Raw genomic sequence first — 15,428 nt, forward strand, 5'->3', positions numbered from 1 at the left:
ATCCGACTTCCTCAGAGGCCATTCTCCAGGATTTGCTGGCAGCCGCCTCCCTTTTCCCAGGTAGGAAATACCTCCACTCGCCTCTGTTTCCTCGACCATGAGTCTGGTCAGTGGAGAGGGAGACTGGAGGGTCGATCTCCAGCCCCTGGCGGGCTCCAAGGCCAGCAGTGGCCCGGGCCACCTGGCCTGCCTTTGGCTGGCACGCCTGCGCCTTCCTGATCAGCAGGAGGCGTGGGAGCGGGCAGAGGCAGGACGAGGGGGCTCACAGCCTGGACCCCCACGCTGAGGCCGCACCTACAAAGACCCACACACACACTGGCAGCCCCCCTCACCTCCCGTGCCCCCCCCAACCCCATTTTTTCCTTCCTGCTTTCCTGGCTCCTGCCTGGTTGACAAAGCTTTCTACCTCCTAGACCATCTTTTTGCTCTGATCCTTTGTGGTGCTGTAGGTTTGTTTGTTTTTTACTTCAAAAAAAGCAAATCAATTTTATTGGTAGCTATTGGGAAAGCTTACAACTCATTCCAAGAGTACAACCACTGGTCTTTGGCATAATCACATAGTTGTACATTCATTACTTCAATCATTATTAGAGCATTTCATTATTACAGTAATAATAATAAAGAATAAACAGACTAACGAACGAACAAGAAAATTCAGAGCCTGGAGGAGCCGGGAGCAGCTGGGAGGCAGGAGGAGCGGAAGGCAGGCGCACACCCGAGGAGAGGGGAATGGAGAAGAGGGGAGCCTAGAACAGCGGGGGACTGGAGCTGGGAGGAGAGGGGAGCCTGGAGGAGCAGGGAGCAGGGACCCAGAAGGAGCGGGGAGCCGACAGTCAGGGGGAGCCGGGAGGAGCAGGGAGCAGCAGGGAATTGGGTGCCAGGAGCCGCGGTCCGGGAGCATCCGGGAGCCGGGAGGAGCGGGGTATCAGGAAGAAGCAGGAGCAGCTGGGAGCCAGGATAAACGGGGAGGCGGGAGAAGAGGGGAGGGGGGCGGGGGTGGGGGATCCAGGGCCCAGTTCTGCAACAAGGACGAGTAGTAAAACCTCCCCCAGCGCCCCCCCCCCCCCCCCCGCGCCTCCCCCATTGCCAAGGCCACCAGCGGCGACGTGCTCAGACTGCGCGGCCGGGGAGCGCGTTTTTCCGCGGGGAGACCGTGCGGGGGCGGGCGGGCCTGGGTCTGCAGGGGCTTTCGGGCGGGCAAGTGCTGCTGTGACCTCGGGCTGCCGGACAGAAGCGCCCCCGGGGCCAGGGCGTCCAGATCAGGCCGGCGACGGCTTCCATGAGCCGAGCCCTGCAGCGGCGCACGGCTCTCCCGGCCTCAGCGGCTCTTCCCAGGTACCCAGCGGCCAAGCCCTCGAGGCACAAGCTCCCGCGCCCGCTTCTGCCCCTCCTGTGAGCTGCCCACGCACGGGCCGCGCAGTCACGCGGCTGCCCGCTCGCCAGACCCTCCCTGCCCTCCCCCGGCGCCCCTGTCTGCCCGCGGCCCCTCCTCGCCCGCCTGGCGCGTCCCTCTGCCCCCACGACGCTCCTCCGGGGCTGGGCTGCAGCCCTCGTGGGTCTCCCCGTGCACCGTGGGCATCCGGCTGCTTGTCAAGGGCGCGGAAGTCCCGTGCTCAGGGGCGTGGGTCAGACCCCAGGGCGCGGGGGTCTCCTGGACCTTCTCCCTGACGAGGAGCCCCCGGGAGGGAAAGCTCCAATGAATCATGCTTATTTCGTTCCTTGGCGCAGGCTTCCAGTCTCGGCCCCCAGCCCCGCCCGCCGAGCTGCGGGATCGCACCGCGCCCTGCGGCGGTGACCTCACGCCCCTCTCCCTTCCCCTCCTCGCTGGGGTCGCACGCAGGGTCCCTGCCACACCGCGCCCCAGCTCGGCGGGAGCCCGGGCCGTCCTCCTGGGCGCCCGCTCCGGCTGCGCTTCGGGCTCGCCAAGGGCCCCGACCTGGAGCTACAGGTGACTCTGCCGAGCGCACGCGGGGGGACCGTGGCAGCAGCCCTGCTGGGAAGGAGGGGCCCGGTCTGAGCGGCCCCTGCAAGGCGGCTGCTGCCGAGAAATCAACGCCGAGGCTGCTGAGCTGCTTGTGGTTTGGCATGTGACTCGCGTGTTTTCCCAATTGGGGTGAGTCCTTTTACGTCTCCTCTCCGTGCCGGGAAGGCCTGAGACTCTCCCCACCCCCACCTGCGCCTCTGGGGGGGGCGGGTGCGGGTGCTGTGTCTCCTCACAGGAGGCCTGTGCCTGTCGCCCCCTCTCCCCTCTCCCCTCTCCTGGGAATGGTACCGGGACCCCCCAAACGGGAGCGCAATTGCTGGAGCCCCAGTGCGTCCCCTGGCGGCTCCCCTTGCTTGTGCGTTGGGCTTCGGCGCGTTGGGCTTCGGCGCGTTGGGCTTCGGCGCGTTGGGCTTCGGCGGGTTGGGCTTCGGTGGGTTGGGCTTCGGCGGGTTGGGCTTTGGCCGGTTGGGCTTTGGTGGGTTGGGCTTTGGTGAAAGCCCCCAGCGCGTTGGACAGACGCAGCAGGAGAGAATGATTCACCGCAGCAACTTCCTCCCTACTAAACGCAGAGGGGGCAGCCGCCAGGCTCCAGATGGACAGCCATGGCCCAGCTGGACGTGACCCAGGGCGCAGCTCCTGCGCTCAGCCTGGGCCTCGTACGGGAATCTGAGGGTCCCCAGCTGGACCTAAGCCTGGTATGGGCATCTGAGGCTCCCCAGCTGGAGGATCTGCGGATCTGGGGGTCTGGAGGTGGGAGAGGGCGGCTGCGGTCCCAGAGCGGAGCAGGAGGCTGAGGGTCAAAGAAGGACCGGGTCACCCCCTGCAGCGTTTGGGGTCTCAAGGGGGGGAGCAAAGTTGAGCTGGGGCTGTAGAGGGTGGATGCGCCCTCACTGCGTCCTGCCTCCCCCTGCAGGCGCTGTCCCCCTCGACGCTGACCGTCTCGCTGCGCGCCTCGAACCTTGGGCGGTCCCGGTGGGTACTGGTCGCCGCGGGGGTCGTCGGAGCCGCCTGTATCTGGCTGTGCTGGGTGAGTCCCCTGCTGTCCCCTCGGCCAGGTGGCAGCACGAGCCCGAGCGGGGAGGGCGAGGGCTGGGCAGGGGCTGGCGACCCGCACAGGTGGATGGCGGTGGGTTCCGGGCCCCCCAGCTCTGCGGATGCCCGGGGGCCGGCTGTGCAGGTCAGACCGCGTGGGCAGCTTTCTGAGCCCCCCATTTTAGCAGCCCCAGGCCTGGGTGCCGGCGGCCCGTGCAGGGCGGAGGCCACTCCGTGGGCTGAGGAGGGAGGGAGTCGACAGCCGGGAAACTGTTCTCCCGGGCAGCCCATTTCCTCTGCAACAATGCTTGGGAGAAAAACCAAACCCAGCTCGGTCCACTGCTGTACAGAAACCCCTTTCAAGCCTTTTAGCTGGTTTCATCTGCACGCCTGTAGCAGGAATACTCTTGCGATACTTTGAATTTTCAGTTTTCTGCGTTATCTATTGACTTTTCCTATATCCCTTGCACCCACAATGCTTCCTCATTACCCCAACATGCCCGATTTCATCCTCCACTATTGGTGTACAGTGATTTTGACAGGAGTGGGCATCTAATTATTATTAGAGCATTTTCATTCTTACAAGAACAACAATACTAATAAAGTAAAGAGAATTATCTGCTTGTGGGAACTTATGTCATGACTGAACCATATATATCTTTTTTCGTTCTTGGTATTTGCCAGGGATTTTAGAATTGCCCAGGTTTTATTTTCTGACTTTTTGTCTCTTTTTTTTTTAAGATTTATTTTATTTACGTCTCTCCCCCTCAAACACCCTTCTCTGTGTGTTCTTCTGTGTGCGTTTGCCTTCTCAGTGGCACCAGGGATCTGTGTGTCTTTTTGCTGCGCTGCGTCAGCTCTCCACGCCTGCAGCGCCACTCCTGGGCAGGCTGCGCTTCTTTCCCACGGGGTGGCTCTCCTTGTGGGGTGCACTCCTTGCACGTGGAGCTCCCCTACGTGGCAAGGCATGCGTTGAGCACTGCAGCACTGCACGTGGGCCAGCTCACCACGTGGGTCAGGGGGCCCTGGGTTTGAACCTGGGCCCTCCCATATAGTAGGCAGGCGCCCTATTAGTTGGGCCAAATCCGCTTCCCAATTTTCTGATTTTCTACTGTTTTTCTTTAAAATATGAATTTGCCCCTCCCACACCCCCTCCCCCCCCAGTTGTCACCCCCTGCCGACACCTTCAACCTCAGGCTGGTTGCTGAAAAGGACATTGTCTTGGTGAGAGCTGCCCCCTGCCTCCCCAGCTGCCCCGTCAAGCCCCCTCTTCTGTGTCGCTCTCTTGCCGGCCATGTGTCTGTCAGATCGGGCCCCCTCCCCTGTTTTCCTGGTGACTCCCTTCCTCTTCTTAAGGGGGACCCCCAGTGTCCCAGATCCCGTCTCCCTCTTTTCTGCTGTGCTCTCTTACTTTCCTGGAGCACAGCCTTCAGCTTTCTGAAAAAGGGGTCACAGGAGGAAATTTCCTGCCACTTAAAGGTCTGATTTTCTTCCTGTTTCACAGGGAAGAGTTCGGGAGTGGACACCTGGGACCCCAGCGGGACCCCCAGCCCAGAGCACTGAGGGCCCCCCTGAGACGGATCTTCCAAGCCGGGGGCAGAATTTGGGGCCCTTAACCACAGATCCGGGGATTCTGGAAGGGCCAAGCGATCCTGGGCGAGCCTCCCCAGGGCTCAGGCGTCAGTTTCCCTCTCGGCTCCATGGTTGACTGGTCAGGTGGCCTCCCTCACGGTGGCCAGACCAGAGGTGGGAAAGGGCTTTGGAAGCAGGAGCATGCCAGCGTCACTGCCTGAAAATGCTCTTTAGTTCCTCAATAAACTCCTAAAAATCCTGCCTTCGTCTGGCACGCCTGCTCCTTCCTGAACAGCAGGAGGCGTGGGAGCGGGCAGAGGCAGGGCGAGGGGCTCACAGCCTGGACCCCCACGCTGAGGCCGCACCTACAAAGACCCCCACACACTGGCAGCCCCCCTCACCTCCAGCTCACCCTACCCCCATTTTTTCCTTTCCTTCTTTCTTGGCTCCTGTGTGGTTGAAAAAGCTTTCTAGCTCTTAGACAATCTTTTTGCTCTTTTCCTTTGTGTTGTTGTGGGGTTTTTTTTCCTTAAAAAAATAAAATAAAATAAAATCACCATGCAGATGTGGCTCAAAGGCCTGGGCTTTCCTCGACCACGTGGGAGGACCCGGGTTCATCCCTCGCCCCTCCTGGTAAAAGGCGAGCCCACCTGCAAGGTGAGGACTCAACAACAGAGGCGAAGGGGAGAGTCCAGGCGAGGCGGGCACAGACCAGGACCTGAGGTGCCGCGGGGGACAGAGACCCTCCCTCCCCATCGGAGGTCCTCAGGATGGAGTCCCTGCCAATCTCAGAGGAGAAAGAGGAGACAGGAAGAGGAACCAGCACAGGAGGTCACACAGCAAAAACAGGCGAGCAGGGGGTGAAAAACAAAACAAAGAAACCGAATCAACTTTATTGATACCTATTTTGGAAGCATACAACTCATCAAAAGAGTATAACTGATGGATGTAGGATGACTGAATACCTGAAAATAACTTGTTTCTCTCCCCGTTGCTGGCAAAGAATTGTATGTAAATCAGAAGGTAATGAAATGCGACCCCCTCTTTGGGCCAAATTCCGCTCTTGGTGGTCAAGAATACCCTGTTGAAGCAATGAAGTTTGAAAACCAGCTTCAGCCAGTTGGCGGGACCTGCGCAGAAGCAGCCCCTTGCTGCCCTCACTTCAGCTTGCTTAATTAACAGTAAAATTCCCACCCAGGGGTGGAGTTCTCCGCCCCTTTCTTGATCATGCAATGTATGTGCAAGCATGATTTCCTGAACATGCTAATCATACAATTATATAACCGGCTATGTGTGTTCATCCATATGCATAAAAACTAATGCGTAATCAAAGCAAATGCTAGGTAGTAACGGGTATTTATTTATTTATTTTTTTAAATAAATTTATTTATTTATTTAATTCCGCCCCCCTCCCCCGCTTGTCCCTTCTCTGTGTCTATTTGCTGTGTCTTGTTTCTTTGTCCATTTCTGTTGTAGCAGCACGGGAAGTGTGGGCGGCGCCATTCCTGGGCAGGTTGCACTTTCTTTCACGCTGGGCGGCTCTCCTTTCGGGGCGCACTCCTTGCCACGCTGGGGACACCCCTGCGTGGGGCGGCACTCCTTGGGCGCATCAGCACTGCACATGGGCCAGCTCCACACGAGTCAAGGAGGCCTGGGGTTTGAACCACGGACCTCCCATGTGGTAGACGGACGCCCTAACCACTGGGCCAAGTCTGTTTCCCAGTAACGGGGTATTTAAGCAAGAGTGAAACTGCAGCACACGGAGTCCGGTCTGAGTCACTTTGGACTGGCCTTGGTTCCTTACCTCTACAGACGTAATAAATGTGAGTTTGTGTAACTCTCGTGTTGAAGTTTTCTTCATGCCATCTTTGGTTATCCATAAAGGACTTGCTTTGAGGCCTAACACAACCGCCGGTATCTGGTGTAATGACATAGTTGTGCATTCATCACTTCAATCATTATCAGAGCATTTTCATTATTACAGTAATAATAATAAAGAAAAAACTGACTAACAAACAAGAAAATTCAGGGCTGGGAGGAGCTGGGAGCTGGGGGGCCACCCGAGGAGTGGGAACGGAGAAGTGGGAGCCTAGTGGGCAGAACTGGGGAGCCTGGATCAGCGGGGAGCTGGGAGGAGCTGGGAGCTGGAGCAGAGAGTAGCTGGGAGGAGTCAGGAGTTGCTGGGAGCCGGGAGCCGCTGGGAGGGGGGAGGAGCGGGAGTCAGGGGAAGAGGGAGCCCGGAGGAGTCGGGAGCAGCGCGGAGCAGGGAGCAGCGGGGAGGTTGGAGGAGCGGGGAACCCGGAAGAAGCAGGAGCAGCTGGGAGCCAGGATGAGCAGAGGAGGGAGAAAAGGGGAGCGGGGACGAGCGGGGAGCCAGGAGGACAGGGGAATGCGGAGGAGCCAGGAGGAGTGGGGAGCAGCGGGGAAGGGGGGCAGCGGATCTGGAGCAGCGGGAACGGGAGCAGAGGGGATCTGAGCAGCGCGGAGCCAGGAGGAGCCTGGACCTGGAACCCGGCGAAGGCAGGGAAAGCGTTTCCCTCAAAGAGCCAGAGAGGCTGTCTTGGTTCCTTTCTAAGATGGAGAGATGCGGGTCCCCCGAATTTGTTCTTTCCGACCCTGTCCCCCACCCCCCCTCCCCCGCACTGGTTTTCTATTGGGGCCCCTTAAACTTCCATATATTTTTTACTTCTTTTTTAAAGATATGTTTTTATTATAGACGTTGTGAACTTACAAAACAATTATACCCACCGTCAATATAAATTTGATGCTTGCTGTTTCCATTTCTGCCAAGAAGGTTGTTGATTGCAAGAAATCTGTAAATTGCTTTGGGTAGAACTGACATCTTATATTTAGTCTTCTAATCCTGATCACGGAATTTCCTTCCATTTATTTGGGTCTCCTTTGCTTTCTTTTAGCCGTTTTTTAAAAATATTTTTCTGCAATACACCAGGGTTAGACATTCTTAGATATTGGATTCCTTAGTTGCTCTTGTAAATGGATTTTTTTTTTTATTGCTCTTTCCTAGTGTATAGAAACTCCACTGACCTTTGCCTGTTGATCCACTACTTTGCTGATTTCATTTATTAGCTCTAGGACCTTTTTGTGGGATTTTCTGCAGATAGGATCACGGCATCTGTAAAAAGGGGAAATTTCACATTTTTCCAGTTTGGATATCTTTTATTTATTTTTCTTGCACAATTGCTCAGGCTAGAATTTCCAATACAATATTATGGTGACACAACATCCGTGTCTTTTTTCCTGACTTAGAAAAAAGCCTTTCACCATGGACTACGACGTTAGCCGTGGGGTTTTCCTATAGCTCCTGTATCATGCTGAGGACGTGTCCTTCTATTCCTAGTTTTCTAAGTATTTTTATTAAGAAGAGGTGCTCTTTGTCAAATGCCTTTTCTGCCTCAATGGAAATACTCATGTGTTTTTTTCTGTTACGTGCTGAATTACATGAGTTGATTTTCTTATGTTGAAACATTCCTGCACATCTAGGGAAAAGGGCACTTGATGATGGTGTATAGTTCTTTTAAGCACAGTTGCATTCCATTTGCTGGTACTTTCTTGACAATTTGTTCGCATCTATATTCATGAGAGACATTGGTCTGTATTTTTTTTTTCTTGTGCTGTCTTTATCTGGCTTTGGTTTGAGGGTGATGTTGGCTTCCTGGAATGAAGTGGGAGTGATTTTTCCACTTCAGTTTTAGAGGAATTTGAGCAGGATTGGTGTCAGTTCTTCTTGGAGTGCTTGTTAAAATTCCCCTGTTAAGCCATCTGGCCCTGGGCTTCTCTTTGTTGGGAGAGTTTTTATCATTGATTCAATGTCTTTACAAGTTGTTTGTTGAAATCTTCTACTTTTTCTTGAGGCAGGGTAAGTAGCTTGTGTGATTCTAGGCATTTGTTCTTTTCGTCTAGGTTATCTCACTTGTTGGCTTACAGTTGTTCCTAGTATCCTCTTACACTTCTTTTTATTCCAGTGGGGTCAGAAGGATCCTGTTTCTTTTCTTTTCTTTTCCTTTTGAGCAATCATCACTTTAATTATTATTAGAGCATTTTCTATTATTCCAATCATAATAATCATAAAGAAGAAACAGGCAAACACAAAAAAATTCATCAGACACTTTGTCCCTTTCCCAGCAAAGGTCATTTTACATGTTCATATTATATTTGCTGCAGCTGATATACAGATGTTGAAACAATATCTTTTAAACATGGTTACACTCTTTTCTAATTTTAGTATTTTTTGTCCTCTCTCTTTTCTGTCAGTGTAGCTAAAGTTTAGCCAATTTTATTCATCTTTTCAAGGATGTTTTTGTTGATTCTCTCTACTGTTTTTTTCTTCTCATTTTCTGTTTCATTTACCACCACTCTAAGCTTTATTTCCTTCTTCTGTTCTCTTTGGCGTGGTTAGCTCTTCTTTTTCTGGTTCACACTGGGTCCGGTTAGCTCTGCTTTTTCCAGCTCCCCCGGGCTTTAGCTTAGGTCTCTGACTTGAAATCTTGTTCTTTGGATGTAGGCGTTTACAGCGGCCGCGGTCGCCGTCAGCACAGGCTTTGCTGCCCGCTCTAGACTCGGGCGTGCTGTGGTTTCACTCACTCACCGTAAGGAATTCCCGCTTTTCCTCCTGATTTCCTCTTTATCCTAATTGCTGGTTGTGGGCTTGGGCTGCGCCGTCAGGGGGACCCGCGGAGACCCCGCGCAGTTCCGCACCCGCTCCCCGTCCTTCCCCGCAGGCCCCGCCCCCACAGGCCCCGCCCCCTCTCGCGCCCCGCCCCCGCCCGCTCAGGCCCCGCCCCCTCTCACGCCCCCGCCCGCTCAGGCCCCGCCCCCTCTCGCGCCCCGCCCCTCTCACCCCCCCCCCCCCGCGCCTGCGCCTGGCCCGCCTTGGGCCGCGTCTGCCTGAAAGGGGCGGCGAGCTCCCCTGGGTCCTGCTGCCGCCGCGGCAGCCCCGGCCCGTCGCCCTCCACCAGCCACTGCACAGGAGGGTCTGCGAGGGCCCCTGCCTCGGCGGGCACGTGACGCTGCGGGACCCCTCCCCGCTGCAGGCCCTGGGCTGGCCAGGCGGTGCGGCCGCAGCAGGAGGGACAGCAGCGAGCTCCAAGGAGGGGCGCTGCAGCAGGGGCTGCCCCCATGTGTACAGGGGACCCCGTCGCGGGGAAGCAGTGTCCAGACTCCCGTGGGACTGGGGGGAAGGTGAGGGGCGCGGGAGGTGGACAGCGGGCGGGACGGGCCGGCAGCGCTGATGCCCCGACAGCCCTGAGCTGCCCTGCGGGCAGGAGGTGCCGCTGTGGTCCTCCCTGCGCTCTCCTCACCGAGGACAGGACCATGGGCCCATTTCGCAGGTTAGAGGACTGAGGCTACTCAGCAGCTGGATGTCTGACTCCAGCGCCTTTGCTCTGCCCGGTCTCTGGTCCGAGGGCTTTGGATTAAATCCCGCGCTGCTCCATTTAAGCCCTGCCCGCCTTTGAAAGTGCGCCCTCCGGTCTGAGCCTCAGTTTCCCGCCTCTGCAAATGGGGGTTCTCATCCTGCCTCCCAGGGCTGTTGGCAAGTCAGACATGGAGACTGCTCGGGCCTGCCAGCGTGGCACAGGGGACCCTGCCGTCTTCCCCAGGGGCAAGGGCTCCCCTCGGCAGGTGCCCCTCTCTGGCCCAGGGCAGGTGCTCCGCGGGTGCTCTCAGGTGGAGGGAGGGAGTGGCGCAGGTGGAAACGCACTGGCTCGTCCACCCGGGAAGGATCTCCTGCGCCTTCCCTCCGTGCCAGGCCCGGGGCGCTGCTCTGAGCACTGGGCCCTCGGGTAGCAGGACAGGCTGAGCAGACACCCCAGCCCCTGCCTGCGCGGAGCCCTCGGTCCTGCAGGTGCATGTGGGCGTGCGGCGGCCTCTCAGGTCAGGCTGGCATCCCGGATGGCAGAAGGGGCTTCGTGCCACGGAGAAAAGTGCAGTTGGAAACAGCGTGGGCACGCGGGCAGCCCTGACCAGGGCGCCAGGCCCGGCAGGTGGGGGCGAGGTGGGACAAAGGCCCGAGGCTGGAGAAGCAGGAGAGCCGGCGTTGGCTGGGACTCCACCAGGACCAGCTGCAAGGCCGTTTTCCACAATGGTTTGGCAAAACCACTTTCATCAAGTTTCCTGGAGCTGACGCTAGATACTTGCTCAACGCGGCAGCACAAGGATGGCTCGGGCTCGCAGGGCTCTGGAGAAGCAGGGCGCTCCTGGGCAGACTGCTGAGCAAGCGGACTGGAGGATTTGGGCCTTAAGCAAAACGTGCGTCCTGCAGGCCGGAGCCCCGAGATGCATTTGCAGCCCTTGAAGCAGGATGGTGCTGCCAGCCTCAGATCCCACTGGGGCGTGGAGGAGGAAACACCGCTGCCTGCTCAGGGGCAAGGGCAGGGCCGGGAGCAGGGCATGTGGGCGTCGCTTCAGGTACTGCTGCTGTGGAGGATGGAGGGGAAATGAGGAGAGCGTGAGAGAGCGGACGCACGAGGGGTGCACTCTGTCCCTGATGTGCCCCGTTCTCCCCATGTGTCATTCATAGCCCACATCAGTTTACCTGGAGAAGATACAGGTGTGTGTGTTTAAAGTGGAACAATCCGATGTTACTGAGTGATTGCAAACATTTAAAATACATATAGTATCCTCCAAGAAAATTTCTATTCAGTGAACGAGGCACTACTCATAAACAGAATGCATTTTTGAAACAAGATTTTTATTTACTGATTTCTCCCCCTCCCTATGTTGTCTGCTCTGTGTCCATTCACTGTGTGTTCTTCTGTGTCTGCTTGTGTTCTTGATAGACGGCTCTGGGAGCTGATCCTGGGATCTTCTGGAGTGACAGAGAGGCGATCATTCTCTTGCGCCTCCTCAGCCCCTGGTCTGATGCGTCGCTTGTTGTCTCTCCTCTGTGTCTCTTTGGGCTGCGTCATGTTGCTGTGCCAGCTCTCTGTGGGCGAGCACTCCTGCGTGGGGCAGCACTCTGCATGGGCCAGCTCACCACACGGGCCAGCTCACCTTCACCAGGAGGCCCTGGGTATCGAACTCTGGACCTCCCATATGGTAGATGGGAGCCCAATTGCTTGAGCCACATCTACTTCCCCAGAATGCTTTTGAAATAAACAAAACAGTAAAACAGAAGTATTTGATTTTTTTAGTTTAAAGTAATTTGCATAATAAATGTTTAAAAATTAGCAGTGACATATATTTTACCAAAACCCCTTTTTAAAATTCTCCAAGAACCAAATAATACATCTACTTTCAAAAACAGTGACAAATACTTAAATTTTCAAGAAGGATGAAAGCCTCTCCTCTTTGAATGAAAAATGCCATTATTGGCAGCACTGATTTCTGGCTTTCAAAGGACGCGGATGAAGTCATCTGAGGTGGAGGCAGGGAAGGTGAGACGCTGGTCTGAGGCTGGAGATCACCTGCCCTTCCACTGGGATGGGCCCCACCGCTGATGTCACAGGAACCACCCGCATTCTCCCCAGCTCTGCTTTGGGTGAGTACTCAGCCTCGGTGCACAGAGACACTTCCGTTCCGACTCGGGAAGCAATAGCAAAGGAAGGCATTTTAGGACACCCTCCTTCCATGGGCTTGCTCCAAAGTGTCAGGCTGAAAGGCAAGGCCTGGCCACGTGGTTTCCAGGAACGCTCCCTCACTAACGCCCCTCCCGACCCCATTTCAGTGTGGCCCCCCAGGCGGTGACACCAAACAAGCCCATCTAAACCTGGCAGCAGCTACGACACCCAGCGACCCAACCAGAGCCAGGAGAAGGCCCTGCTGCGGAGCCTGTGTTCCAGAGAGCAGTTGAGGTCATCAGGCTTTCTGCTCCCCCCAGTTGGCTAATTGGCACTAGTCATATGCAGCACGAAAGGAATTCTAGCCCCAGCACAGGAAGCACTGAGGGTCCTTGGGTATTTACTATGAGGCAAGGGAGGCCCTGACAACCTTGGGTACTTTTCTCTCCTTAAAAGGCACCTGGTTCTGGAACCATGGAAGCTCCTCAGGTTAAGTTCCTTCCCAAAGTAAACGCAAAACCCTCTGCCTGCCGACTTCTCATACCGTGGTGCGGTATATAGGAGATGACCTGTTGGAATTCTGATAAGGCCTTTGTTCTTGAAAACTAACCTGAAACACTGGGAAGGTCTCTTGGGGGCAAATGAATAACTGGATGATTTTTTTCATTTGCTCTAAAATCGTGGTTGGGTATCTGGGGGTAGGACCAATTATCCAATAAAAGAACAGATGATATTTTCAAAATGTGACAACAAGGGACGTCAAGTAAACCTCAGCTCCGTTTCCAGATCCCATAACAAAGAGGCAGCGGGGACGACAGGTGCCAGCAGAGGCAGCGACCTGGACTGCAGCGTAGCAAGCTGAGAGGATCAGCCCGAGGCCTCTCATCAGCTGTGCTTGAGGACATCAGCACTTCCTAAGAACTCAGTGCCCATGAACTTCTCATTTCAGATCATGTCCTTAAGAGAAAGAGGGGCACTTTATGAACAGAAGGGAAATAACTAAAATATGTGGAAATTAGGAATCAATAATTCAGCTAGACAGAAATTTCTGCTCCATCATGGATGGCCAGCCTTCCGTCCTCTTCCCTCCGCTTCAGCCTGGATTTCGGCTTGGTTTGGGTTCAGGCGTCGGTGTCCAGATGACCACGAGGCTGCACGGGGCAGGAGGTCACGCCCCCGGCCACTGTCTCCTGCTGGCGCCCTTTCCCCAGGAGCGCCTCCTCTCCCCGCTTCGGGAGCACACCTGCACTTGGAGCTGGCCTGGACGACAGTTCAGGAGATTTGGGCCTGTGCACAGGTTGTCCCTCCGGGTGGTGCCCTCCTCCTCCAGACAAGAATTCCTCCCAGGGTGATTCCAAAGAGGTTTGTCCACAGGTACGATGTGTCCCTCAGTGGTAAACGTGTGTCTGGTTCCAGGTTTGTGTACTGGATTCTCTTCTTCAAACAGCAGGTCATGCTGAGAAAGCAGCTCTCCATCCGGGCCTCCTCGGGTTTGCCTGTGACGTGACGCGGCGCAGCGCACCCGCACTTGACTGTTGTGTACTGTGGCTGACCCTGCAGACATCCCCTCCCGCATGGAGGAGGGGCTTCTCGGTGGCCTGTAGAGGGGACATGTGGATCCCACCCCCTGCGTCTCAGGGGCCTGCAGGTCTGGGCTCAGTCCTCGGGGAGGGCCCGCCTCGTGTCCCCACGGCGCAGGCCTGGGCGTCTCCACACCAGCGGAGCTGCAGGGTGCCTGCTGTGCTCGCCCGCTGTCCACGGCACGTCCACGTCGACGAGGGGACCCGTCCCGCCGTCACAGGCCTCCCCACCTCGCCTTAGTCCTCCTGAGTACCTGACAGGCAGCACCCAACAGCTCTAGCTCTTCTTTCTTCCAAGGGAACGTAGGTTCCAAGAGGAACTCCTAGGAGGCTGCCCGCGCTTTCCAGCCCAGTGGCCGTCGGAAGGCTCCAGCCGTCTGTCCTCCGGGGGCCCCGAGGGCAGCCACTGCTGTCTGGCCAGGCGCTCGAGTGCAGAGTGCCCAGCAGGCAGCTCAGCTTCCCCACTTCCACCAGGAGGGACCCTGCTGCCAGGGGCGCCGTCTAGATCCACCTCAGGCCAGGAGGCCGTCCAGGTGTGTCCAAAGGCGGGGAGTTCCCGGCCAGGCCCTGAGTGAGCAACGACCGTCACAGTCCTCAGCTGCCACGTCCCCAGTGGGTCGCTCGAGCCGGTTATCCACCTGTGGGCAGAAAGGGGCCTTCCCAGCACCCTTCTGTGGCCTCAAAGCCTGGGACCGCAGAACCTTTGTCAAAGGAAACTGCCGACCACTAGCTCGACTGCTTTCTGAGCTCGGGTGAATTTCCCCTTCTTATCATTGTGTGCAGCGCGTCAGCCAGAGTCCTTGAGGTGCAGGTGTGAACTGCACCAGCTGTGCAGACACCACCGGGGCTGCACAGGCACCGCAGTGCCGGGAGAGTCCCTGCGTTCCAGGGATCACAGAGGGTGGAGAGGGCTGAGCTCCTCCCATGGAGGCCCGCGCCTGCACGAGTGCAGCCCAAGGCGACTGTGCCCGCCAGGTCACCCATCTGGGCGTGCAGCCATAGCCCCAGCCGCGCAGCACATAGCCCCGGTGGGTGGGGGGCACTGGGAACTGCAGCCACGATAGCCCCGAGCTCAGCAGTGGGAGGCACAGGATGGTCGGGGCCCCTCAGCGCTGGTAGAGGCCACGCTGGGCCCCAGCCCCACGAGAGCACAGCAGCCACGGAGCTGAGAGGGAGGAGGGGAGGCCCCGGAGGAGCCCCAGCCAGGAGGAGCAGCAGCCCTGGAAGAGCACCAGCCCAGGTGGAGGAGCAACAGCCTGGGAGGAGCACCAGCCCAGAAAGAGCTCCAGCCCCGAGGAGTGCTCGCCGCTGCAGTGGCGCAGGCGCCGTGGGCGTTGCTGTAAAGCACGGGCACCTCCTCCCCGACCACTGCACTCTGCATCCCCCTCACACAGTTTTCTCTTTAAAGATTTATTTTATTCCCCCCTCCTCCTCCCCTGTCCCTTCAGTTTTGATGTCAGGTAAGACCAATCTTATCGAATGGGCTGGGATGTGTTCCCTTCTCTTCTGTTTCTTAAGGGAGAGTTTGCGAACAACTCCTTTTTCTTCTTACGTTTGGTGGAATTCGCCTGGAGAAAGCACCTTGCTTGACGGTCTACCCTGATTTCTGTTTCACTGGGGTTGGATGTGCAGCGTGTGTCTTTCTAAGAACGCGCTCAGTTCCCCTGAGCTAGCTAATCTGTTGTCGTTCAGTTACCCGTATTGTTCTCTATGCTCCTTTTATTTCTGTAAGGTTGGCAGTAC

At 56.7% G+C, this 15,428-nt stretch overlaps 1 protein-coding gene across 1 annotated transcript in view; it reads left to right on the plus strand.

Moving 5' to 3' along the window:
• Window positions 1-15,428, plus strand: part of LOC101442557 (saoe class I histocompatibility antigen, A alpha chain-like) — a 1,048,500-nt gene that overhangs the window by 840,130 nt on the left and 192,942 nt on the right. The window lies entirely within an intron of this gene.

This window comes from Dasypus novemcinctus, chromosome 22 (assembly GCF_030445035.2).
Source record: "Dasypus novemcinctus isolate mDasNov1 chromosome 22, mDasNov1.1.hap2, whole genome shotgun sequence".
Taxonomy (NCBI): domain Eukaryota; kingdom Metazoa; phylum Chordata; class Mammalia; order Cingulata; family Dasypodidae; genus Dasypus; species Dasypus novemcinctus.